The sequence below is a fragment of the Pleurodeles waltl genome, chromosome 2_2 (assembly GCF_031143425.1).
Source record: "Pleurodeles waltl isolate 20211129_DDA chromosome 2_2, aPleWal1.hap1.20221129, whole genome shotgun sequence".
NCBI lineage: Eukaryota > Metazoa > Chordata > Amphibia > Caudata > Salamandridae > Pleurodeles > Pleurodeles waltl.
Genome location: NC_090439.1, coordinates 232,052,467 through 232,079,269, shown reverse-complemented (window position 1 = coordinate 232,079,269; position 26,803 = coordinate 232,052,467). Strand labels below are relative to the sequence as shown.

The 26,803-nt window shown below is 42.7% G+C and overlaps 1 protein-coding gene across 1 annotated transcript in view; it reads right to left on the bottom strand.

The window, feature by feature from the left end:
- Positions 1-26,803, bottom strand: part of ADAMTS16 (ADAM metallopeptidase with thrombospondin type 1 motif 16) — a 757,015-nt gene that overhangs the window by 147,403 nt on the left and 582,809 nt on the right. The window lies entirely within an intron of this gene.

Sequence of the window (26,803 nt, the reverse complement as noted above, 5' to 3'; positions counted from 1 at the left end):
AGGTATTAGGTATGTCTAATGCGCTGGTTTGCTCATATAAAGTTCACCTTTCAGGTATTAGGTATGAGTGCAATATGGAGCAATCCTTTTTCCATAAACAGTGACATTAAAACAGCAGCCAGAATAGCATTCTGCTGCTACATTGAAGATAAATATCTCAGAAATAGCAGATCTGCCTCTTTGATGACAAACAGTTTTTAGTTGAAATGTAATCTGGCCTTTGGACCCTACCTTGATGACTTAACTCCATCTTTAGCCAAGAATGAATACATTAAGTTTAGGTTGGGTACTCTACAGATTGAACAATATATAAGTAGCTGGAAACAACTCTCCAGTAACCTATCCTTCCTGTGACTTCTGTGGAGCTATTAGAGAAGATGTGGAACATTTATTATTCTTTTGCCATTGGTATAAAAAAACTGAATAAAATGCCTTCATCCTCTCTGCAGTAAATCAGGATTTATACATTTATTTCGTTGTCTCAAATTTATTAAGGTCGCACACTGGTCCGTTCATAGTATTTGCTATGAGTAGGTATCTCACTGCAGGCTGGCTGATGAGAAGAAGACTACAAAGCACTTTGTATATAGGCACTTTTAAGACATCCCAGATCATCAGCGATGGGAATAGTTTCATTTGGCTGTTTTTTAAAGATATGTATTAGTTATTGTTGTTATGTCCTGTGACTCCAGGCAGATTTAGCATTTTTGTGGGCTATCAATTTTTAACTGATCTAAATTTTCGATTTTACCTATTTTATGAGTTTCTCTGACATCTTTTAGATTATTGCTACTGCATGATGCTCTTTGTACCCTGCATATTCTAAATATTTATATATGATAGGGTAGAAATGGAATTTGTATATTGCACAATATTTTGATTACTTTATGATCTTAAATTTGTTTTAATGTACTGTTTCTGTGATTATGTACGTTTAATGGGATCTTTAAATACTAAAATGAACTACTGATTGATAATGACCATTCAAAGTCATCTGGTAGTGTTGAAAGCCTTCCAGCATCCCGGCCCCCACTTGAAACATCCAACTGCAAATTATTCCCTGCTCCTTTCACAAAATTGTCATGTGTTTCCAAAATAGCATGGAAGCCCTAGTTTGCACTACTAAGTGTGACCTACAGTGTTTCATAACTTGAGTCCGTGATTCTCATTTTACATAATACACAAAAGGTAATACTACATTGAGAAAAAACTCACCTTGCATTTTTTTTTTTTTGCCTAGATGGTATTATCGCCTAGTATTACCCCATATATTGGAATGACCCCCCACCCCTGCTGGAAAGGGTCATTACTATATGTCATCCTTTTCAAAACATAGTGCAAGAAGATAACCATTCATGGTGAACAGGCTGAACAAGATGCTTTTGAAAAATATTGAAAAGCAAGATATTGTCTCATTCATTCGAAGTAATACTTTTTTCCTTATACTTAGGCTTACTGAAAAAAACGGGTACAGAATCATTGATGAAAATGTTTTGTAAAATAAAGAAATTTACAATTGTTTTATTTCCATCTACTTGCTGTGAATACCTCTGAATCTGAATATTGTTCTTCCACTAAGTACAAAAAACACTTTTTCGGTTAGCTTCCATACCGAGCTTTTGCAATCTTCGACCCATGTCGACCTTATCCAACATGAGCCCTCAGACTCACCCAAAGGGGCTGTTTCACTTCTAATTGAACAACGTAAGGCAAACCGAACAGTCAAAACACACTTTTGCTATCTTAGATTTTTAGTAGACATAAAAGAAGCAGCGTTTACAAAACGGAAACCACAGCTCCATCTCACAGTACTAAACTGCAGCTAAATGCACAGTAAATGAAACTCTGCCCCACAGGTCAAGTAGGGCTCCATCAGTCTTGATTTAGTTTGAATAGTCCTGTCAAAGAATTTAATGAAGGCAAATGCTGAAGTGGAAAGACATCTGTAATGTCAATTAGGACACTGCAGTAGAGTGGAACTCTTCAATGTACACAGCCACTGGCACCCCCCAGAGTGCTTTGCGTGCTACACATTGGTGGAGGAGGAGCACAATGGTACTAGAATGTGAAATCATGGATACACGATTGTTGGTCATTAGATGAGAAAAAGGCTGATCTATTTCAATGAACTAAAGTCACAGTTAAAATGTACAATTAAGTACTCTTCGGTGGTACAAGGGCTGAACTCCTTCACCCTTGACCCTGGCACCAGGCACTTGTTCGAAATTTACACTGATGTGACACAAATATATCTGGGACATTTGCCTTGAAATTTTTAGCAAGTGGCCATGATTTGTAAGCATGGTATAAGGGATTGTTTTCTAGAATGTCTTTTTATTACATATATACATCTTATTATGTTCATTGAGGGTTTTTGACGCATTGCAAACTAGAATCCCATTTGACTCGATACACAGAGGAGAGATTCAAGTTGTGATTGGTGTGAAACAGGAGATTAAAGGCATCATTGTAGGGTCTAGAGATGAAGTTGCCACTATAAGGCACGTCTCAAATGTTTTGCTCACCATCTTACTCTGTCAGTTGAAAGTAGCAAGATTCCATATCATTCATGCATTTAAGGTAATTTCCAGAGGTTTAATGTGACCAATTTGGATCAGTGTTGTGAAAGTGCGGAAGTGTTTAAAAAGAGATTCAAACTACAGCTATCACACAATCAAAGAGCTCCTGACTGTGGCTCCTACCTTTTAATAAGATCAGTTTTTATAAAAAAATGTTAATTCATTGTTAAGATACGACTTCATATTTACCCTTTTTATTTCTTTATTCTTTGTTATTCATGTATTTATTTATTCATTTCAATATCAAAAGTGAACGAAGGAGTAGACACAATTTGGAGCAAATGGCTTTATTGAAGAGGAACAGTTAAAAGTATCTACCTAATTTCAGATGTTTTGGTGAAATAGTAATTCAACATTCTGCACATCATAGTCACACCATTGCATACCTGCATTTTACATGCTTCCATGCCCAACGTATATTAAACATGCTTTGGCAAAGCCCAAAGATCTTGCTTTTTATAATGCAAATGTCGAGTTGTTGGCCTTTACTAATGTTTGTCTATAAAGTATTATTTTAAAAAATAAAACATTTAAAAAAATACTAGGCAAAAAGCAAACGCATCTTACAGTTACTAAAAACTGTACTTTGAATTCAAATGTCACCGTTTATTTTTCAAATACGTTTCAGTCAGGAAACTCTAAACAGAACTTGAAAATATTAAGGAAGTGTCGGAGCATAAAGGAAATGCATATTAAGGCCTAATTTATTTTCCAGAGGATTTACCCATTTGTTCCTCTCCAGTAGCACAGGCAGATGAATTATGGGCATCCAGAGGAAGTGTCATGCTAAGATGCCTCAGACACAGCTGAGAGAGGGCAGTAGATGGCCCTTCTCTAAGTGCCTTGAAAGCCTTTGTGTGCCAAAGCATGTGCTTTAATGCAATATGGAATGCAGGAAATAAAACTAAAACATTACTGGAAGCCTGCTCCTTAGCCATATCCCAGCAAAAATGTCCTTGTTGCAGTGATTTTACAGACAAACTTGGAGAGGTGGGCAGCGACACAGGATACAGGGGGTGTATATGAACAGTGAATCAGCACATGAGGGAGAGAGCTAGAAAAGACATGCTCTCCCATGAAGTGCTGAATTAAAAAGAAAAAAAGTAGTTAATTAAATGTGAGCTGTTGAAGGATATAAGTCAGCTGATCAAAAGGATAATAAAGAGGCTATGTTCCAGTGGAAGGTAAACACCAGAAGAGAAAGGCAAGCCATCAAATAAGAAAGAAGCAAATGATAGTGATGAGAATGTGAACCAATTGTATTCAATTAGCAGGTAGCAATCCCAAAGTAAGTTCAGAAAGGCTTGTGATATCTAGTAGGCTTGACTTAAAAAAGAACACGCTCCAATTTCTAAGCAACACAAGGACTTATATGAACTAATGCTTATAGGAGTACCCAAGATTTGCCCGGCCTTAACGTTAATAAATGTCCTAGCTAAAAAGCGTTTGTGCCAATAAATCAGCGAGCACTGCCTGGCAATATCTGAAATGAAAACTGACATAAATTGTCAGTAAAACAGCATTTTCGACCTGGAGGCATGCAGTTACAGCAACAGGTGAATAAGCTCTGACACCCAAACTGACACACACACACGCACTCACAAGCACACACAGAGATGCAGACACACACACAAACACATGCCAGCTTAAGCTGCAGAAAAGTGTAATAGTCTTCCTGTTTGTATGGATATTCAGATAGAGGGTTTAGGCAGGATGTGGGGTCAGAATAGCGCAGTCAGAATATCATTTTTTTTAAATGACCTCATTGGAATTAGTAATAGACAATCTACACCTAACAGGATGATGTTTTGAAAACAATACTTAGACACAATAATTATGCCACACAATATTTCTGATACAATATTCTGACATATGACCTTAATCAAAGTGATTAAGCGTCAAACACACAAAGGTGATGGAAGAAATGCTTGAAAGAGTCTAACCAGTTATTAGGGTGGCATTCCAACCCATCTTTATTTTTCTCACTGTGCCACATCACACTTGACCCAGCTTTATGCGAATTAGCTTTGGTCGTTCTCCATCTGGAACAATACAGCCAAACCAGGTCCTCTCTGCAATGGGACACAAGTAACCCCAGACTGTTTCTCCCGTCATCCTTTGTGTGGTTGATATAATGTCACAGGTGGCCCAGTCAGTGCATAGATGTAGGTGAGAGGAAAGAACACACATGTGAATACCCAAAAGTTAAAATACTATGGGCATGATTTTCGGCCTCATTACATGTTTGGCAGTTCCCAAAGCTGAACTGCCAAACCCGCAGCGAGGATGCCACAGCCATGTCAGTGGCGTCCCCTCCTCCTATTACAATGTTCCAGCCAGTCTGACTGGCTGGAACATTGTAATAGAGTGTTACTGCTGGTCAGTCCGGTGGGAGCAGTGCTATGAGATAGTACTCAGCTCCCTTAAAGGAGCTGAGTGCTATCTCGTAGCACAGAGGGGGCCGACCAGCACTCTCAGAATGTGCACTGTCTGCAAAGCAGACATTGTGCATTCCTAAGGTGCTGGCCAGGGGGGCCCTTGCACTGCCCATGCCATAGGCCCTCCACACTCATTCTCTGCCAGCCTTTTTATGGTGCGGAAACCACCAGGAGAAGGCTGGCAGAAAACAAGGTTGTAATCAGCCAGGTGGCACTGAGTTCAGCGCCGACCTAGTCGGGGTGACCACCCGTCCGTAAATTTCATGGACTGCCCGTAATTTCACCCTGCCGTCCGTTGTCCGTGATGAAAGGCTTAACGGACGGCATTTGTCTGTAATTTTATTCTTAAACCAAAAGGACAAAGGACGGCATGGCGAAACTACAGGCAGATTAGTTTCACCAGCTGGAGTGAAAGGCAGAGAGTCTCCTGTGCTGTGAGGGGGGGGAGAGGCAGACAGATACAAAACAGATCTTCCTGCCAGGATGTCTCCTTCCCTAGAGAAATGCAAATGTGGGCAACTGGTAAATCTGCAAATGTAAAGGGGCTTGAAAACCTGCATCCACTTTAACCAAAGGAGTCACTTGAAGCTTTCTAATGGCAAATATATTTTCTTTTAGAGAGGTACCTTAATGGTGTTCCAAGGTGAGCTGTAGAGTGTGTGGTTTTAATGGAGTGTTATATAAAATGTTAGTACTAGGTATAAACTGTATATTATTCAAATCTGTACTGGAGAAGCACTTTTTTTATTTAACCAAAATGTATTTGCGCATTTTGTGGCAGCCTATGTATGTTGTAATTGTATTTATATAGCGCTTACTATCCCTGACGAGGCGTCAAATGCATGTTTAAAATAAGGACTTATACATTCACAGTTCTTTCAGGGGCCTCAGTACCTCATAGTACTAACAAACATTGGCAAAGCCAATAGGTCTAGTCTACACAAGAGTTATTGGCTTTGCCAATGTGTTTTAGCCATGTTATACACCAGAGGGACAGCTGTTCATGGCTAAAAGTTAGTGGCATAGTGGTGAGGAGTGGAGTAGTGTGGCATAGGAGCAGTGGCGTAGAGCCCAGTGGTGCAGGGTACAGTGCAGTTGTTTAGAGTGCACTGGCGTAGAGTGCAGTGGTTTAGAGTGCAGTGGCATGAGTGGCGTGGGACAGAGTAGAGTGGCACAGAGTGCAGTGGAGTAGAGTGGCATACAATAGAGTGGCAGAGAGTGCAGCAGTGTAGAGTGGTGCAGTGGCATAGAGGGCAGAGTAGACTCGTGTGGCAGAGTGCAGTGGCGGAGTGTAGAGTGGTGCAGTGCAGAGTAGAGCATAGTGCTGTAGAGTGCAGTCGCGTAGAGTGGAGTGATGCAGAGTAGATTGGCATAGAGTAGAGTGGCATAGAGTGCAGTGGCATAGAATGCAGTAGTACATAGTAGATTGGTGTACAGTACAGTGGTGGAGAGTGCAATGTTGCAGAGTAGAGTGTCAGTGCAGTGATGTAGAGTGGAGTAGAGTGGCACAGAGAGCAGTGGCGTAGAGTACAGTGGTGCAGAGTAGAGGGCAGTGGCGTACAGTGCAGCTGTTTAGAGTGCATTGTCGCAGAGTGCAGTGGCATAGAGTGGCATGGGGTAGAGTAGCATAGAGTGCAGTGGAGTAGAGTGGCATACAATAGAATGGCAGAGAGTGCAGTAATGCAGAGTGGTGCAGTGTCATAAAGTTCAAAGTAGACTCATGGAAGGTAAACGTAAAGTCCCTGACATACACCCTAGTGCTGTGAGACTACAGACAAGTTGTGGGTACCTCACATCCTGACATTAGGTGTGAGACTGTCGCCCACACCATCTGCCCTGCCTCTTTAATTTTTTTTTAGGTTGAAAGTTCATGGGCGGTTGGGGTGAGCCAGATTTTTTTGTTCAATTTGTTTAAACTAGAATAAGGTTAATTACCCTAATGTTTCCCAAACTGTTTGCCAGGGGTTTTAAAATGCTCAGAAACAAAATCAAAAATTTGCTGTTACTTTCTCTTTAAGAAAGAATGGGTAGATTTGGGTAGGAGGGATGGCATTGCCACAGTACTGAAGGGCATTAATTTTCTACTGAACAAGGACGTAATATGACAGCTGAATGTAGCATACCAGGAGACAATCATAAAAAGACCACAGTGAATAAATAGTGCTATGTTAAAAAAAGAGTGAATAAATGCACTAACAAAATGAGGCATGGCCTCTCTTGCGTAAAACTGACATTTGTTGTTGAATTTTTGTCCTGAATTTTGACACTTTGTCCTGAATTTTTGTCTGGAATTTTGATCCTTTGTCCTGAATTTTTTGCAGTCCTGTCCAGAATTTGCATTAATGCCAGGTGGTCACCCTAGACCTAGTTGACTACAACCAAGGCCTCCGTCAGCCCATCAGGAACAATGTTCCCAGCGGGAATGGGGGTCCCCTGTGGGTCCGCCAGCCAGGGTTGTAATTGGGCGGTTGGACCACTCAGAGTGCGGTGGTTCGACTGTCAATGCAAGTGTGGCGGTCCTCGGACCACCACACGCGTACTGAGGCCCTTAATATCAAATGTGCATGCTGTATTTTTTAACATGAAAACTCTTAACTCACAACCTTGGAGAATCTGTTTCCGATTTTTAAACATTGAATTTGGGTCCATACATTAGAATAGATTTGTACTCTATTGTCTCCAAGACATTGCACAAATTATTCCAAAATTATTATAGAGTCCAAGGAGCAGCCCTTGTGAAACTACAAAGACTGATTTGACCAGTTTTCAGAGAAATTGTGCCATTGGCCATATTTGATTTGGATATATTTCGTTATCTGAACCTAACACTGGTGCTGAAGAATATCCTTACCATAATTGTATTCCAATGGGTTATAAAAATGCTTACGAGCGTTGACGAGCGTGGATGTATGTACTCCCATACATCAGACAAATTTTCTTCAATATACCAAAATACACTCAGATTTTACGTGGTCTGTATAATCCCTATGTTGAATATGCTTGTCAACTTATTTGATATGCTTGTCAACCTATTTAATATTTAAGATTAATATTTAACAATCACATTTTTCATAGTATTCAAGGAAACTTTCAAATTTTTCTCCTAACAGGGTTCTTTGTGATCAAAACCGATTCAGTAAATCGGAGATGAGTGGCCGAAATAGATGGAGAATGATGTGTGAACTAACAAGTGACCCATTGGTTGAGGAGGCTCCTTGCGCAGGCAACGATGAATGTTGACACCCTATCATGGGCATTCAATTACATGACCTATCACCCAAATTACACAAGAAAAAGCAACATAACCAGAGCTCTCAAGTGGTTCAATGCTCAATGTGATTAGTTGATGCAGTACTGCTTTGTTTGAAATCCGGCTCTTTCAGTTTCATTTCTTTCCAACTGTAAATGCTGAAGTATAATTACCAGAAGGCAAGGAAGAAAAAACGGGACTGGGAAGCTCAATACTGGAATGGCAGGAAGTGATCAAAGTGAAAAGGGAACACAGGTCTCCACTTCATGCCTTCTATTGTCTCAATTACTTGTCACTCTAACTTTAAAATTATTGACCTCAGACCCTATGTTCATTCCACCAGCCAGAGCAGCACTGAGTGTCCAACATTCTCCATCTGACGAGAATGAAGCTGCCCAGTGGCATGAAAGTCGTGGGTGTCCATCCCTATTTGTGACAAATTACAATACTCCTCTGAGTGCAATGCAGGCGGTCAAAGCAGAGTGTTTTTTCTAACAGCAAACGTATGAGACATATTTACAAGAAAGCGGCCCATCAGTCCTGAAATGACACTTTTCTTGAATTGCTCCGCCCCATTTATCGAGACCATGGTTGCGCTGTATTTACAACTTGTGCCTACTTGAGTGACTGCCAATAATCACAAAGTGTCCTCATTAACTGCTTATTAATGTAAAATGTTGTGCCCATGTTTAGATTAATGTAGTAGTATGTCATATTAATGGTTATGTATTACGTATTTGCTCTATTTATCATAGGCCTTAAATTAGCGAGGTGTTGGGCCTAGTTGCAAGGCCTCATGTTAAGTTGCATTGCTTAAATGATTCACATAAAATGGCTGCATAGAAAGTTAGACTTTTCCATTGTGTTTACCAGATGCTAGTAGCTAACTTTCTTTCCCATGAGAACTGTTTGCTAGAATTCAATTCAATTCAAAGAAGCTTTATTGCGGCTACAAGAGCCAAAAAAGCGCGAGCAGTAATAAATACAAATAAATGCACATGATAAAATAAAATTGCAGGTAAATATGGTGATAAAAGGGAATGAAATATAAATAAAAATTAAAATGGAATAAAAATGAGATAGAATAAAATGGAATGAAATTAGAAAAAATGAAATGAAGTGAAATGCACTCTGCAGGATGTTGGGACAGTCTTATTTGGAGTCTTTGTCCAGGAGAGTTTTCCCTCTAATAAGCCAACTAGCTCCGAGGAATTTGGCGATAGCGATCACTAGCGTTGGCCTGGTGTCTGATCTAAGGATTCGCAGAGCTAGCGCAGAGCAGCGTGCTCCCAGTAGTCTGCATGCCGGGGCCAGCCATTTCCTACGGGGGGCAGTATACGCGGGGCATGCAAAAAGGAGGTGAGGGAGATTCTCCACGGGGGCTTTGCAAGCAGGGCATGCGGTGGATTCGTTGTGTGACCAGCTGCTGGTGAAAAGTCTTAATGGGAGTGTTCCAATGCGGAGCTGGAAGTACAGTTTCCTTTCCCTTGGGGCCGTGATTAGGTCCCAAAAAGTTTCGTACTTGCATGACTCTTTTAGGTTGGCAAAGTCACAAGATAATGTAGTGTGGAGTGCAGCCCGAGTGTCTTCGTTGTTGGCCCTTTGCCAGTAAAGTTTCTTTAGTTCGCTTTTCGAGGGAAAGACTGACGTGGCTGGTGAGTTCCAGAGATCATCGAGCCCGATAGAGTGGAGTAAATCCTTGATGGATCGTAGCCAGGGGATTCTGTGCAGGTGGTCGGCTTTTAGGATGACCTGTAGAGCTTCGGTGAAGATGACAAGTTCCGGAGTGGTCCAGAGACGCCGCCAGTACAGCAGAGGTCGCAGGCGGGCTTTGTGACCAATGCGTTTGATGCCGAGGTCCTTGAAAAGAGGGAACAGTGGGGTGCTTAGCGGAAGGGACACAAGGTTTCTTAAGAAGTTGTTTTCAGCGGTGGTTAGGTCTTGGGTTTTGGTATAACCCCAAAGTTCAGCCCCGTAGAGCGCTGAGGAAACTGCCTGGGCTTCGTATAATTGTAATGCTGGGCGAATTGGTTTTGTGTGTGAGAGGTGGAAGTTTTTTAGTAGAGCCCCAGTTGTTTGTCTTAATTTAAGGGCTTGTTTTCCTATGTGTGGCTTCCAGGACATGTTGTCAGTGAGTGTTATGCCCAGGTAGCTGAAAATGCCCACCTTCTCGAGTGAGGAGCCCTCTAGAGTAAATTTCCCTTTGAAAGATCTGTGGGGATTAAGGGTCATTAGTTTGGTTTTCGTTGCGTTGATTTCGAGTCCCTGGGATGAACAGAAATGCTCGAAGCACGCAAGGAGTTTCCTTAGACCACTAGGGGTCTTAGATATCAAGAGAGTGTCATCGGCAAAGAGTAAGACTGGGATTTTTTGTGTGCCAAGTGAAGGTGCGTCAGCCTGCAGTCTGAGGAGGGAGGGGACAATTTCGTTGATGTACAGGGAAAAGAGGGTCGGGGCAAGTACGCAACCTTGCCGCACACCCCTAGAGACGTGGATTCTATCGGTAAGTTGGCCCTTGTTGCCCCACCTGACTTGTGCGTAGTTGTCCTCGTGGAGTCGTATCAAAATGGCAAGGATGTGTTCCGGGATTCCCATCCGAGAGAGAGTGACCCACAGTTTGTTGCGAGGTACTAGGTCAAAAGCAGATTTGAGATCCACGAAAGCTACATAAAGGCTGCCTTTACCGATGAACACTGTTTTCCAATATAATAATAGGAATCTGAGGGCTTGATCAGTGGTGGAAATCTTCTTTCGGAAACCGGCTTGGAGGGGGCTAAGGATATCGTGGTCAATTATCCATTCTTCTATCTTCCCTAGGAGGCAGTGGCAGAAGACTTTTTGGACACAGTCAATTAGACTAATGGGTCTATAGTTACAGGGAAGAGATCTGTCGCCCTTTTTAAAGATTGGAATAACAATGGCCGCTTTCCAAGAGTCGGGAATTGGTGCCCCAGATGCTATTGCGTTAGCTAGAATGGTGAGATATCTTGACCAGGATGCTAGGTCTGTTGAGAATAGGTCTGCTGGGACTCAGTCTGAACCAGGGGCCCTGCCGCGTTTTAGAGTGCTTAGAGAGTAAGTTATATCACTTTGGGAGAACAACAGGGGTGCTGCGGTGGTTGGTGCTAACGAGTGAAATAGGAAGGGGCCCGTACAAACAGAGGTGGGGCTATCATGATCAGGGGAGTACAGACTACTAAAGTGGGCTATCCAGTCTCTTGGGGCAATATTGGTTGTGATGTCCAAACCACTGGTTTCTGGGCCTCGCGCTGCCAGGGACCAGAACAGACTATAATTTCTCTCACGCACAGCGTCGCTGAGTGATGTCCACCATTTGCTATCTTGATCACGCTTGGCTATGCATATTGCAGATTTATAGGACTTCCTAGCTACGCGGATGGCGATGGGGTCCTTGGATTTAATGGCTTGAACTAGGCGCTTGTTTAGTGACCGGCACGTTTTGTTGAACCAGCGGTGCCTGGCTTTGGGTCGTTTGTCGTCGTGGGCTGGGGGTGCTGAGAAGTGGGTTGCGATATCCCTAAAGCAGGAGGTGTGGATTGAGCTAATTTCCTGGTGGGGTGTTGCAGAACCTGCCTCTAGGTCCCTTAGTGTGGATTTTAGGGTGTTGTTGGCAGCATTGATGAGTGCGGGCCGGGCCACAATATTGACCCATTTTAGGTGTCTTTTGTTGTTGGCCAGGTTAATACCCTCGGGTGCTACTGCTGCGGGGTTAGACGTGGCTGGGAGGTTACCTAGGGCTAATGTGTGGACAGAAAGAGGGTTGTGATCACTTTCGGTCCTTTCGATGATTGTCATATCGATGACTAGAGGCCATAATCTTATATCGAATAGGCAATAATCGATTCTGCTGGTGTGGTTCGTTTTGTTGTATGTGTGACTACCGTTGGTGTCTGAATTAGTTCTGCCATTTAGCGCCCTGAGTCCAAACTCCATGGTCAATGATTTTACCTGAATCGCAACCGACGTCCACCTTTTGATGGGTGCAATGGACAGGGCGGGGATAGACCAGACTTGATCTTCCTCGCGGGTGGACCTGAGATCGTCCCAGTCAAGGGGTTCGAATGTGACGTTGAAGTCCCCAGCCACAATGGTTTTATGATGGCGGGGATAATTTTGTAAGAGGGCTACGAGGGCGCAGAGGGTTTTGGAGACTTGACCCCCCCTGACCCCTCGAGCGTAGATATTAAAGATGTTCACCACAGAGTCAGGCCCAAAGGATAGACGAAGGCCTAACAGGTCGGGAGAGGCGGTAGGTAGCTGTGATATAGGGCAGCTAAGTGATGTTTTGATCCAGATGGTCAGACCCCCTGAGGGCCTGCCTCTCGTGCTGGCCACAGCGGGGATGTGGAAATTTGAGTAGCCTGTTCGGAAGAGTGGGTCGAGTGACCATGTTTCCTGTAGGAGACATATGTCATGTTCGTCAATAAATGAGGAGAAGGATGGAAGGGGAAGAATAGATTTCAGACCTGCCACGTTCCATGAGACAAGTCGTACCCCAGATTGTGACTGAGTTGTCCTACCTAAATGCCCGGGGTTTTTGAGGTTGGCTGTCAGGGGTTGGTTTGGCAGATGTGGCTGGGGGAGCAGGGATGGGTTGATGCCAATGTTTGCCCGTGAGGTTTGTGGTGGTTGGTGATGTTCCTCTGTTGGAACAGGCCTGGTCCTGATCAAGGAGATGCTTGCGGGCCTAGACAGCAGCTCTAGGTTTGGTGGGCAATGTGCCTGCAAGATGGGTGGAGCATCGTTGTCATGATTGCTCGGTGAGCCGGAAATGGTCGCGGTATCATGGGTAGGGGGGTGAATACATGGACAGACAGTGGTGGGGTAAAAGGAGGATCTGGGGGTGATGGATGTTGGAAGGTTGCAAGGTTTGCCTGCATAGATTTTAGTTGGGGCTGTGAGTCAATCATGTTTACCAAGAGGGGATAGGTTTTCTGCCGGGTGGTAACTCGGGCGTTCCTCGTGGAGCGTGGGTGACCTGGGCTGTTTAAACTGGATGCGTGAGTGTGCAGGTGGGCTTGTTCTTGCGTCTAGGGCCACCAGATTGTTCGCCATGGTCCTGTTCTTGAGTGTCAGTTTTAGGATATCAAAGTGAGTTCCCGGGTCTGGCCGTCGTACTACGGTAATTAGGTCCTCACGTATTATGGATCGGCAGCCTCTAACATGGCGAATCCAGTGGATTGCCTTGTTTTTGATAGAGTCTACCCCTTCCTTGCGCGCCAATGTGGTTAACTTGGGAACGTTAACCATTAGAACTATATTACCTAAATGGGACTGGTCAGTGGCAGGTTGCGTAGAGTATTTTGAGGCGGTGTTGCTCATGGGTTTGAGGGTATTATGATAGATGTCTAGTGAATTTCCTATGCCTAAATTGTGGAAGAGGGGAGACTGGTGGGAGTTCATGGTCTTTTCTTTGGTAGGGTGAGGGCCAGCGTGGCTAGAAGCAGAGGAGTTGGGCGAGTTTGTTGTGATGCCTGATAGGATTGGATTTTGGGCAAGGTTACTGGTGGTCGTGTTATTTGCGTGGGTTAGCTGTTTTACTATTGCAAGTAATGAGTTAACCATATGCTTGAGTTCTGTGACTTCCTTCCTTAGAGCTTGTATGTATTCGATATGCTGTGGGGTTACATGAGGAGAGTGCGTGTTGGTTGCTGCTGGCCCATCTGCCAGGGTGTCTGGGTTGATGTCGTCGCGTGATTCAGGGAGGTTGGTTAGGGGATTGAAGCGGTTACTGAGCTGGATGGAATCGTTGATGGCAAGTGGTAGGTCTTCTGCTAGGGAGGGGGCCGCATGGGTGATAACGTTCCTACTTTCACCCGCCCCTGTAGTGTCAGTAACTTGTTGCCCACGTTTCATGAAAATCTCAGCGATTTTCATGAAACCTTCCTTCCTGCTAGTTGAAGTGGGCCCCTCCCCAGTTGCAATAGAAATGTTTCCCTGGGGGCTAGTTAGTATTCCGTTGCATTCGCCCAGGAGAGAGTCGATTCTATCCATAACGCAATTGCTAGCAGCATGCTTATGCCTTTTTCGCTTGGCTTTTAGTACTGCCCCGGCCCCTGCCTCTATTGCTTTCCTTTTGCCCATCTGGTGTTAGTGTAGGTGCAGGGTTAAATGATAAGGTGTCAGATTAAATGGAGCAGCTGACTGGGGAGACAGAGTAGGAACTAGCAAAAGGGACTGAGTACAATATGGCCTTCTTGGGAGATAGATATATGGTGTACTAGCTATTGATGCTTTGTAGAATTTAGAGTGTGCAAAGGTGATATTCAAAGGAACTAACAATGGATGCACTGACTGTAGTATAAGGCAATACAAAATTCTCACCTGATGACCCCAACTATGGGAATGGGAGAAGAGGAACCAATCATCGAAATGTGAAAGACAGTTTAGTTATATCTTAGATGTGAGGTTCTACTTTTGTAGCATAGGCTCTCATTATTCTAATGAGACTACTGGATTTGAAAGGCAGAATCACCTGCGGTGTGGGGGACTGAGTCTAACCCACTACAGGTGACACCTATTGGCCTAATCCGGGTTTCGCTCCGGCTAACTAGCAGTACCTCATCTCTACCTAAGAGCAGGGATGATTGGGCAGCAGAGCGCATGACACAATTGACTCCTCAGGGAAATCGTGGTCACTCAGATCGCATCTGTTTCTCTCAGTTACATTAGTCTCACATATACAAATACAAGGACAGTCAGAGGCAGTATATGTTTCAATAAGGTTTTAATGAAGCAACTGCAACTTAGATAATAAAGCATGTACTGCAATAACCAGGACGATGAAGCATGACAGGATTAAAATAGTGACGAGGAGAGTAAAGCATAAAAATAACACTAACATATTGTCACTAGAATCATTAAACTAATTCCTACCTAGGCTACATTAGAGCACAGAATGTTAAGCTCTAGTTCTGCCCTTCAGGTTTCCCTGGGAAGACATCATCCCTCATACTTGAGCAAGAGGCCTGAAGTCTGCATCAGCAGCTGCAGCGAAGCATTAAGCAATCAGCATACAGTCGTGGCCATCTGGCTGGAATCTCCCTCTAACGTGTATGGGAAAGGGAAAGTGTTTTTATAATAAAACAGCTGATGTTCTAAGAAAATGTCCCTACATAAGGATGTGAATGTTTCTATGAATACCACAGACAAAGCGTTACTACGTTTACTGGCAACCTATCTTGCTGCAGCCTTGAGAGAAGTACTGAGTGAAAGAAATGTCTTGCTTAAGAACGCAGTTCTGGCCTAGGTAAAGAACAGCTAGATAGAGAGAAATAAAACAAGACTGCAAATGTGGCTATTGTTAAAGTAATAAACGAAGCTGAATATAATATATCTAGGTTAAAGTGCACAGCTGCAGGCCTGGTGTGCTAAAATAACGTGCATGGAGCTATAACTAAAATAGCTACACAAAACTTTAATCGGACTAAATGTAAACGTACTATTCTTTGACCAATAGCTACATGGGAAGATGTCCTAGGAAATACTACTTAGCCAGACTCTACTAAGAGGAGATAGCCAGACAGTCTTACTTTTTACTAACTTTGTTGCCGAGAAGCAACATTCCGTATTATGTCTATTCCTGAGACATTTCTATCTTGAACTTTATTGCTGAGTCCCGATGCCCATGCTGACCGAACTGATATCCAATTGACTAAGACTGAGGCAAGGTATAAGACTATGTTACTGATTGCCATGTCTATTTGTTTTTGTCTTTAGGTACCAGCTGCTAATTTTGATAGAGCCATCGTTAGAAGTTTTTCAAAATTTGTTTTGACTAAATTTAGCATGAAGCCAAAACATGCCATTCTAATCAGAAGGTTAGTTAGGAGACTCACTGAAGATGCCTGCTAAATAATTGACAACAGTTGATGTATTTTCTTTGCTGAATCTAAATGTATGCTATTTCTATTGTGCGGTTATTCTTGCTGTTGATCTGTACCATAACTCTAGAATGTGTAGTGATCCACGCATTGATTAAATTGAGATTCTTAGAAGATTCGGTCAACCCTTATTGTTTCTGTATGTTTATCATTGATTTTGAGACTAAGGGCCAGATGTAGGTAGTAAGCAAATAGCGACTTGCAATTTGCGATTCCGTGCGACTCGCAAATTGCAAGTCGCAATTTGCTATGCAGAAAGGTGTCTCAGACACCTTCTGCAACTCGCAATGGGGTCGCAAAGACCCACCTCATTAATATTAATGAGGTGGGTCGCAGTTTGCAACACCATTGCGAGTATGGGCACTCACGGGGATGGTGGCCTGCTGGCGTCAGCAGACCACCATGTCCGTGACTGCTTTTTAATAAAGCAGTTTTTTTTCCATCTGCAGCCCGTTTTCCTTAAAGGAAAACAAGCTGCACTTGGAAAAAAAAAACGAAACCTTTAGTTTCGGTTTTTTTCAGGGCTGGCAGTGGTCCATTGGACCACTGCCTGCTCTGAATTATTATTTTTTTTTCCATTCACAAAGGGGAAGGTTCCCGTTTGCGACTGGGTTACCATCCACTTGGATGATCCAGTGGATGGTAACTGCGATTTCATTTGCGACCGCTTTCGCAAATGAAATTGAATAGCATTGCGAGTCCCAAATAGGAAGGGAACACCCCTTCCTATTTGCGAGTCGGAAATGTATTTTGCGAGTCACATCCGACTCGCAAAATGCATTTCTGCATAGCAGAGAGGCTTTTGCGCCTCGCAAACGGCATTTTTCACTTTGCTACATCTGGCCCTAAGTTACGTGATATTAGCATTGTTAATATAGGGAAATAAACATTCTAACTTTTACATAAAGGTGTGGTTATTCATGGCCAAAGGGTCATGGTATGTGGAAATTACTGACTCCCAAGATTATTGATCCTATTGACTGTTATTGTTATTGATTGGTACCGAAATTTGAGGCAGATTGTGGGAACTACCCTAAGCGCAGTCAAAAGGTCCTTTGAACCTCTAACGTGTCCCCTTATAAACTAAGATAGGAAACCAAATAAGGCAAGATGCTAGTCAGCCCCTTCCAGCTACAAATAGTGTTTGTCATTCGCACCTTGGATCAGCACAGAGGAGTGTTCATCACTCACCGCATATGAATGGCTATCATTTCGCCTCCTAGAAAGTGGCTCCATTGAAATGCATGATACACTAATTTACATCTGAAAATGTGTCTGGCTGCCTGTGGATGTGGCACTCATTCAGATTACATTTTAAAGCGAATAAGTGCCTGAATGTTTGTATCTTATCACATTGGCGAATGATCTTAACTGGTAAATCAAGGGACAACAAGGATATGCATGGGCCTCAAAACTGTGGCGTTTTGGAGGAGAATTGCTGCATGTGTTTAAACCCCACACCTATTTCTGTTTGACCATGAGTTTCATTTCTTTGACTTAGTGATGTCATACTCTGTTCCCCTCTATATTAGCATCATACTAATCTTGACAGTTTAGACAAGAATTTCTAAAAACGTTGCCTTCTTTAAAGACAACAGAAGTCTCACGGAGATGCTTCTGTCCTGCATCTCTTAAGCATTTCAAGGTGTACATCTGCTTTGATGTTGTTAATATTAGTATCAGGAAACCAGTTGGAGGTAAACATAAATTAACATCTCAGCTTCAATGTACTTGCATATTACCTCGCACTTTACGATTTCTGGACTCGTCTACATTTCAAGAATCCATAGTTTCAACTGGCATATGTGGAGAAGAATCCGTCTCTGTCACAAGCGTGTTGATGAGGGATTTACCCTCACAACTTCATGTGTATCTTCCAGAAGTATGTAAGATGTTGTTCTTTCAATGCAATGTGATACCATTGCATCCGGATGCAGTGACAGGACCTGAACATTTTGAATATGTAAAACACTGCACAGCAGAGGAATAAGTGTTCACTGAGATGACATGAGAGAAAGAAGGTTGTTCAGAGGAAAAAGACTACAGCTTAAAAGATTAATCTTTTGGAGATGGTGGTAACTCTTCCTTCAAATATAAATGTACTGGTATTAATGCAATGGTAAGAAACTTAGCTTTCAAGTTTTATGCATAACAATATCTTGTTTCAGGTCAGGTACTGGCGATTTGTATTTTAGAGTCATTGTTTTGCTATACTTCAAGCTCAGTTGTTGTGTCCTGTGTTACATGTGTAAATAACTAATCAGTTTTAACAAAAATGGAAAATATTAGTACACTCATTATTCTTCTTCACTTGGTGATTGTTCCTTAAAATGGGGAAAGTGGAAACAACTTTTGCATATTATGCAAAGGTGTGTGGAACAGATTTGAGCACAGTCAAGAAACCTTCACTATTATGAATTGCTGAGGCCCATAAGGCAATGTATCTATGATCATATGCATAATGTATGTTCTAAAGAAGTGAATGGTTTGAAAGAATTTGAAATATGCATTAAAACGTTATTTGAGCATGTTTTACTAAAAGTCTGTACTATGGAGATATTCTATTTTCGTAAAACAAGCATAAGCAAACGGAGACAGAAGAAAAGTAACAATTGAGAAAATGAATGCCAAGCTGCGACTTTTGAGAAAATCTTGAATAGAGGAGTAGAGACTAGTTAATGCTAGAATGAAACTTTAAGAAAGTGAGGGATAAACTATTGTTATATGATGATTTTAAGTTAAATGAAGTGTAACAAATAACAAAGAAAAATGAGTGGAGCTTAGCACGTGCTGAAAAAATAACCATATATCTGAAGAGTTCAGTGGGAGATGTTATAGGTAGGGAGGTCAAATGTCACCTGACATGTAGTAAAGAACGTCCAGTTTTGAAAGCGGTTTAAAAACTATGTGGAAATAAATTTAATTATTCCAAAGCGTACAGGTCTTTTACAAAGTTAATTAAATAAAAGAGAGATAAGAAAAGGAAGGGAGAGAAATTGGCCAAGTAACATTTGAAGGTTACAGTATAGGAATCTTTTTTTGATGCAGAAGTTAAGTTGACACTTAAATGGAAAGAAGTGTGTGAAGAAAATGTCAGGGGAAAAGTCAGATTGTACAAACTGCACATCAGCCCAATAGAATATTGTGGTGAACCAATTCATCTACTTGGGTATTTTGTAGGTTCTGTAAAATGTAAATAAATGCACACAACAGGGAAAGATTTCAAATTAAGTCAGTGTCATCAAACAGACTTGGGCTTATTGGATACCAACTCCACCTCTCTAATTCTTTTGAAAAAAAGAGCTATTCAACTGTAATCAGCGAAGTAGGGAATAATAAGATTTGTGAAGGAGATCCCAGAAGTATTTATCAACAACTTAACATGCCTGAAAAGGATTGAATTTAAAAGAAAAAATTTAAAAAGGATACCCAACCAAACGTTTGTAAGGTGAAGAATATACTCTTCCACGGAGTGCCACATGCTGTAGTTGAATATCCTATTTGAAAAATGCACAGTTTATGTTCGATGTGTCTTAAGTACCATTCTCTAAACATGAACAATTTTGAAAGGCTTACATCAAGTACACTACAAGTTTTCATAAGCTTTCTGCATTGAGATCAGATTGAGATCCAATTCAGGGTACCATGGGATGAATTCACAAACGTATAATGCAAACACTCTCCATTTGTTATGGCCCTGAAGCCAAGGACTATTACATCAGCAAATCTGGAGAACTATGTATGAAAAATATGTGAAACAATGAGCTGCCACTTGTGATCACTTTCATTTTTTCAGGTAATCTGCTTGCATTTAACTTCTTCTGTTTTACTTCAGAATATATTTTCTACTCAAATGACAACTTTGGCATGATCCTGTGTTCTGTACCCTTCCCCAGCATCTACTGGACATGATTTCTGACTAAGAGCAGTGTAAACCGGCTACACAGTGTGGCTTCTGGCCATGACCCTTGTGTAGCAGATGAGGCTTTTACATCAGCGTACTCTCCTACTTTTATGCCCTAGGTGTGCCAGATTTTCAAAATCTACTCTGAACAGGATAGATGGTGCTGTGACAATAAACAAGATACAGGGTCTTATTTTCTCATCTTAGAACTAGCAACATGTTTTTTTATTAGGAACAACAATTTGTGACATGATAACTGATTTCCAGGTACATTCATGTTAACTGTGTACACTACCATCCCACTTTACTGGTGCCTGCATTTACCATACAGACCACATTCAGTTGCTCCATTCTGTAATTTTAATTATAATAGATAAATGCATTCCCAACTGTCAAGCAGCAAACAGAAAGGCGTTCAACATGCAAGCATTAGCCAGACTAAGTTTGTGACCTATATTGTATTTATTGTATTTATGATTTGAAATATACATATATACATTCATTGTGACAGACTGTATCAGCAAATTGAATGATTAATCTGTTTTGAAAATCAATTTGTCAGAAGTCCCATAAGAAACATTGCTAACCAAGTCTGTAGCGGAACAATTTATGCTTTGTCATATCGTAAGAATTAGCCCAACTCTTTTAATCAAGGTGGTGGCATTAGTCTTAAATCACTTTCCTAAATTGTCACCTAAAACACTTTGGGGGTCATTCTGACCCTGGCAGTCTTTGACCGCCAGGGTCGCGAATGACGGAAGCACCGCCAACAGGCTGGCGGTGCTTCCAAGCCCCGGTCAGAAAACCGGTGCCGGCGGTTTCCCGCCGTTTTTCCCCCAGCTGGGCGAATCCGCCAGGGCAGCGCTGCAAGCAACGCTGCCCTGGGGATTCTGACCCCCTTCCCGCCAGCCTGTTTCTGGTGGTTTTCACCGCCAGGAAGAGGCTGGCGGGAATGGGTGTCTTGGGGCCCCTGGGGGCCCCTCCACTGGCATGAGCAGTGCAGGGGCCCCCTAACAGGGCCCCATGAAGCTTTTCACTGTCTGCTTAGCAGACAGTGAAAAGCACGACGGGTGCAACTGCACCCGTCGCATGCCCGCAACACAGCCGGCTCCATTCGGAGCCGGCTTCTGTGTTGCAGGCCTCCTTCCCGCTGGGCCGGCGGGCGCTAACATGGTTAGCGCCCGCCGGCCCAGCGGGAAGGTTGAAATGCCGGCAGAGGTCTTTTGACCGCGTAGCGGGCAAATGGCGGTTCCCGCCTGGCGGGCGGCAACCGCCACCCGCCAGAGTCAGAATGACCGCCTTTATGTCCAAGTAGCAATGCAAATAGGTATTTTAGTTTTAGTTTCATTCCAGCAAATACCTACCTAAAGTCTGTGTTGGACATTATAGAACAGTCAGTTACTACAAATGTGTTATTACTCAAGTGCGTTCTTTTCACGCCAGGAAAGTCGCATTTAAGTATTTCACCTCTTTGGTGTATTTTACCTTAAACCAACATTTTCCATAATGTTCTTTAGAGTTCTGAAATCATAAAAGTGCTAAATTCCCAAGCCTAACTGGCACGTGTTGGAACAATATCCTGGTAGATGAATGAGAGTATTTCTTATTAGATGTTGCCTGGTGTGTGAGTGGATCTGATACTCAGAGGATGCTCACTGAAGGAGTTGCATGAGTTTATATGTAGTCCCTGCATAACACTACAGATGAGAAATCTTGGGCCTCAACCTCTTTGAAGTCCTTCAACAACTGTTAACTCAGTTCAAACCTGTCATACCTCTTGCTAGTCTCAGTGAACAAAAGGGATGTAATTCTTCTAGGGTTGCTTATTTGGATTCACGTAATTTAGCTATGTTCCATGAACTATAAGGTTCATTTCTTACAGCAGTGTTCCCAATAGGTAAATGATTGGCTTTCCCAGCTTAAACCACTAGATGCTTGATGCCTTTTTGCATGCAAAGGGCCTTTTTTTAAAAAAAAACAAGGATTATCCCGGGATCTTCAGGTGAGAAAAGCTTCATCAAAGAATCTGAGAAGATCTTTGCCCTGAGCATGCACCTACTTACCTTCCCTGTTTTCACAAATGCATCAACATTTTCTATAGACATGGCCTCCACAGCAAAGGTCACATGTTTCTTGCAACCACAGCACTTGAATGCTAGTTGATGGAACAGATGACGCATTCATGCACACTCAAGATGAATACCTCCAAATGGAATGTATTATAGAAGGACTAACACTAAAATAGTGAAACTAAACCAAAAGCCCGTCCCAGTTGATACACATAGAAATTATCTATGAAGTGCATTCCACGCATCATCAGATTTCTGTTAGCTACAATCCACAAGCATGTTCAGGGGTTACATGTGTTGCTCCATGCTCCTTGTCGTGGTCTCTGGGTGTGATCCGCAGGCATTGAGTGCATGATGTGGCCACTGCCATTGCCAGCAAGCAATCTCCACACCCAGTGCTTTAGGACATGGCTTTTGGTTGTATCCTACACCCAGTACCTTGTTCCCTGTCAACACATGGCAAAACAGTCTCGTCTTGCAGGTGACTATGCAAAAGGTGGGACTTTCAACTATGCTTTGCAACCAGTCCTCCCACCCCAGTGCCCAATGATGATGACGTTTGGCAATCAGCATTCAGCTCTGACTGTGGCATGTGGCTGAAGGATACAACCTGCAGGCATTTCTTTACTATTAGTACCATATGGGCATCATACTCGTGCAACATTTTTTACGTTAGCAATAATTCCATATGGAAATTTCAATGGGAAATGTATATTTTGGAAGTCTCTCAGCATGCAACTTTTCCAGATGAAACCTAAATTGACATATATTTTCAGAAACTGTCATGCATAATCGTGATGTAGTGCTAATGTTATATGTAATCCAAAATATGTTTTTCACTGCTGCACTTCATACCAGTATGCACCATTACAAATTGGTACTTGCGACAGGGCCTGGCCTTATGCACTGTGCATACTGAAACTATCACAGAGAATGGCTTGATGTTACGGTTAGGTTTAGCATTAGAGTTAGAAGGTACAGGTACATTATTTCCATTGCACACTAACCTTGATGAGAGTGAAAAAAATCATATTGGCTATGGATTGTTCAGGTACACCAGTGGAAAATAGTACTTCCCACTTTACTGGGATCCACTTCCGCCCTCAGTGGGGACAACGTGTGCCCAACTTGCACCCATTGACACGAGGAAAACTTTTACCACAGAATGTCTACGGACCTCATGGTAGTCTGCATACATCAGCTGAAAACACAAAGGGGGTGATTCTGAGCTTGGCGGGCGGCGGGAGACGCCCGCCAAGCGGGAACCACCAGAAGACCGTACCGCGGTCAAAAGACCGCAGCAGTCATTCTGGGTTTCCCACTGGGCTGGCGGGCGACCGCCAAAAGGCCGCCCGCCAGCCGAGCGGGAAACACCCTTCCACGAGGAAGCCGGCTCCGAATGGAGCCGGCGGAGTGGAAGGGGTGCGACGGGTGCAGTAGCACCCGTCGCGAATTTCAGTGTCTGCTCAGCAGACACTGAAATTCTAAGTGGGGCCCTCTTACGGGGGCCCCTGCAGTGCCCATGCCATTGGCATGGACACTGCAGGGGCCCCCAGGGGCCCCACAACACCCCATACCGCTATCCTGTTCCTGGCGGCCGAAACCGCCAGGAACAGGATGGCGGTATGGGGGTCGGAATCCCCCTGGCGGCGCAGCCCTGCGCAGCGGAAAGCCGTCGGGAGACCGCCGACTTTCCGTTTCTGGGCGCGGCTGTACCGCCGCGGTCAGAATGCCCAAAGGAGCACCGCCAGCCTGTTGGCGGTGCTCCCGCGGACCACGGCCCTGGCGGTTTTTACCGCCAGGGTCAGAATGACCGCCAAAATGGTGAATTGTTCAAAGGCATTTGAACACGCTATGTTGTTTTGTCTATCATTCAGTTTACGTAGGATGGACGCAGTGTACTGTATATAGGTTGATGTTAAGTATATGCAATTACTCCTTGTGTAAATTGTACTTATGTAGTGATAGTGTATGAGTATAGAATGAGTTTCTTTACCATAGTTCAAAAATAGTTATTATTTGATCAAATGATAAGTTTAAATTAAGCCACTTTTAAATAATTAGTCCGCGCAAGAAGCCACACAAAATAGCTTATGACTGAACTTTAAAAAACAAGCTCTTTGTAAAAACATCCAGGTGATGCTTAATCTCATGTATATAATTCACTAGTCAGTTGTCCTTATAAGGTTAGCTGTTCCCGTTTCACTGCTATAATATCAGGTGTTACTATTATCCAAACCAATAGCAATCATTTAATCCACTCCAAAACTTCGGTGAAAGGCATCAGGCATTTAAAACATGTGACCTGCATAACACACACACATATCTGCACTGGATTGTTTTGCTTAATTCTGCAAAATATATTAGACAGAAAGTGCTACAGAAGTGAAAAAAATCTACAGCTAAAGAATTAAAGAAAGGAAACAACATTGCCAAAAGTCCTGTAGAGTCAGGAAGAAACCTTTCAAAGCATGATAGAAAATATTGCATCTTGAAAATGGGATGAAGTGCATTATAAATTCTTTTGTGTCCTTTTGAAAGAAGGATTCTTTTCAGGTGCACAGTGGGCGAAGCCACACCATGAACAGTGTCTTTCCTGCAGATTACCAGACAAACAGCTCAATTGTGGTTGGTGGTCTCTTTGTGTAAATGCCAACCACAGTTAACAATGACATGTGCACATTAATTGTAAGATCTCACGGAGAAGGCCATGTGGTTTTTCTAAATATTTCCAGGAAGTGTCTTGAGCTGCCCGGATTAGGGGGCCTGGGAAAATAAAGAAACAAATGCTACCTAGGAAACTCTCTGTGGTTCAGAACATGTTTTAGTCATGTTTTAATTTTATTTTAACTTTCCAAAATGTTTCATAATTGGAATAAAATCCACAGATCTGGCATTTTCTATTCTTTTCTGACACTTGGTTAAAAGACAGGAAATACACGTGACACTATTGCTTCATTACACAAATGTAAAACTCCAACAAATGCAGTGTGACTCCCTCTTCGTATCTATAATTTTTAATCTTTGTTTATTAATACAACACCTGTTTGCCATCATATGATCTTCTGTGTATACAGCATTAGCTATTATATCATGCCTCTCTCATCTGATGATTCTTTTTTACAAAAATGAAACAAAGGCCTCGATAACGCACGTTTAATTTATTGGGCCACTTGTAATGAGGTCCGGTGTTTGGGTTTTTTCAGGTGCTTTTGTTATGACAATTACATGCTTTTTCCCGTTTTCTTTCCTGGAAAAATGTAGCATTACGTGAGGATTTTTTCACATATTGCAAAAAAATCCACCGAACATTTTTCACCATGCATATATCAGGAGGTTTAACTTGCTAAAATTTAACCGGGCAAATTTGCCCTGCTTCTGTTTTGCGGCAAACTAGTAATTCTGATATGCATTGTAATAGGAGTTGCTGCACATACTAGAGTTAACTGGGCACTCGTAATCAAGGCAAAATTGTAATAGAAAAATGCAAATGAAATTGTCATGACTTCGGAGTTCACCGTTCTTATTCACCATCAATCTATATTTGGTTATGTGACTAGTGGTTGACACACCAAAAACCTATTGGACACCATTATGGAATGTAAGAAATTGGGTTGCTGGTTAGGGAGTGTGAGCCCTTCTCAAGCAACAGCCATAATCACAATTGTCAGGGTTAAACACAAAAGCCACAAAGCTAACCTGTGCTTAACCCTCTGATAACTTGTCACAAAAGCGGGCAGGTTTGACTTAGAGGCAATGTGTAAAGTATGTCTGCAGCACAACAACAGAAATAAAGTAAAAGCACAACACAGAAAAAATCCCTCACCAATTTAGAAATACAGCAAATGTCACTAGATAAAATTCCACCAAAACAACAACTATCTACTAAATAGAACTAGAGATATACCATTTTAGAGATTTCGATAAAAGTAGATTCAAAAGGCGCAAAGTGCCAACTGAGGGTATCTGGTTGTGCACGACCGGGACAAAGTCACCAATTCAGGCTGACTGCCCTGGAGGACAAGCCAGCACAGGATCAAGTCTGACCCGCTCAAAATTGTGCCTTATGTCCTGGGTGTGTGCACTACAAGGCTTTGCTTTGTAAGGCATTGCATTGTCGGGCCTGGGTTCCAGTGAAGCTCTGTGGCACAGCTTTGCGGGGCTTTGTGTTTGTTCTGATTAGTTGTGTGATGAGGCTTTGCGGGGCCTTGCGTTACTCAGTGTCAATTCCGAGGAAGCTTGCAGCTGCGTGGAAGAACTTTGCATCACTCTGCATTGACTTCAATGAGGTTGGCAATTGTGCAGCGAAGCTATGCAGAGCTTTGCGTTGCTTGGCATCGGTCCCAATGGAGTTTGTAGCTGTGCAGTGAGTCTTTGTGGGGCTTTGTGTCACTTCGCAATGGATTTGATGGAATCTTCAATTAGGCTCACTCTGATGCCAGTTAATGGCCCAGGACCACACAAGGCATCATTTGGGGATCAGGAACTCACTCCACCAGCAGGGCTCAGGCATGTCCAGTTGCAAGTCCAGGCAGGTCCAGTGCAGCAGATCAGCTGGGCAGTGGCTGAGAACCACTCTGCAGCTTGTTGTGTCCCTATAACACTGAACAAGAGGTTAGTCAGCTGACCCTGGAGCCCCTCAAGTAGCTCGGGATGAAG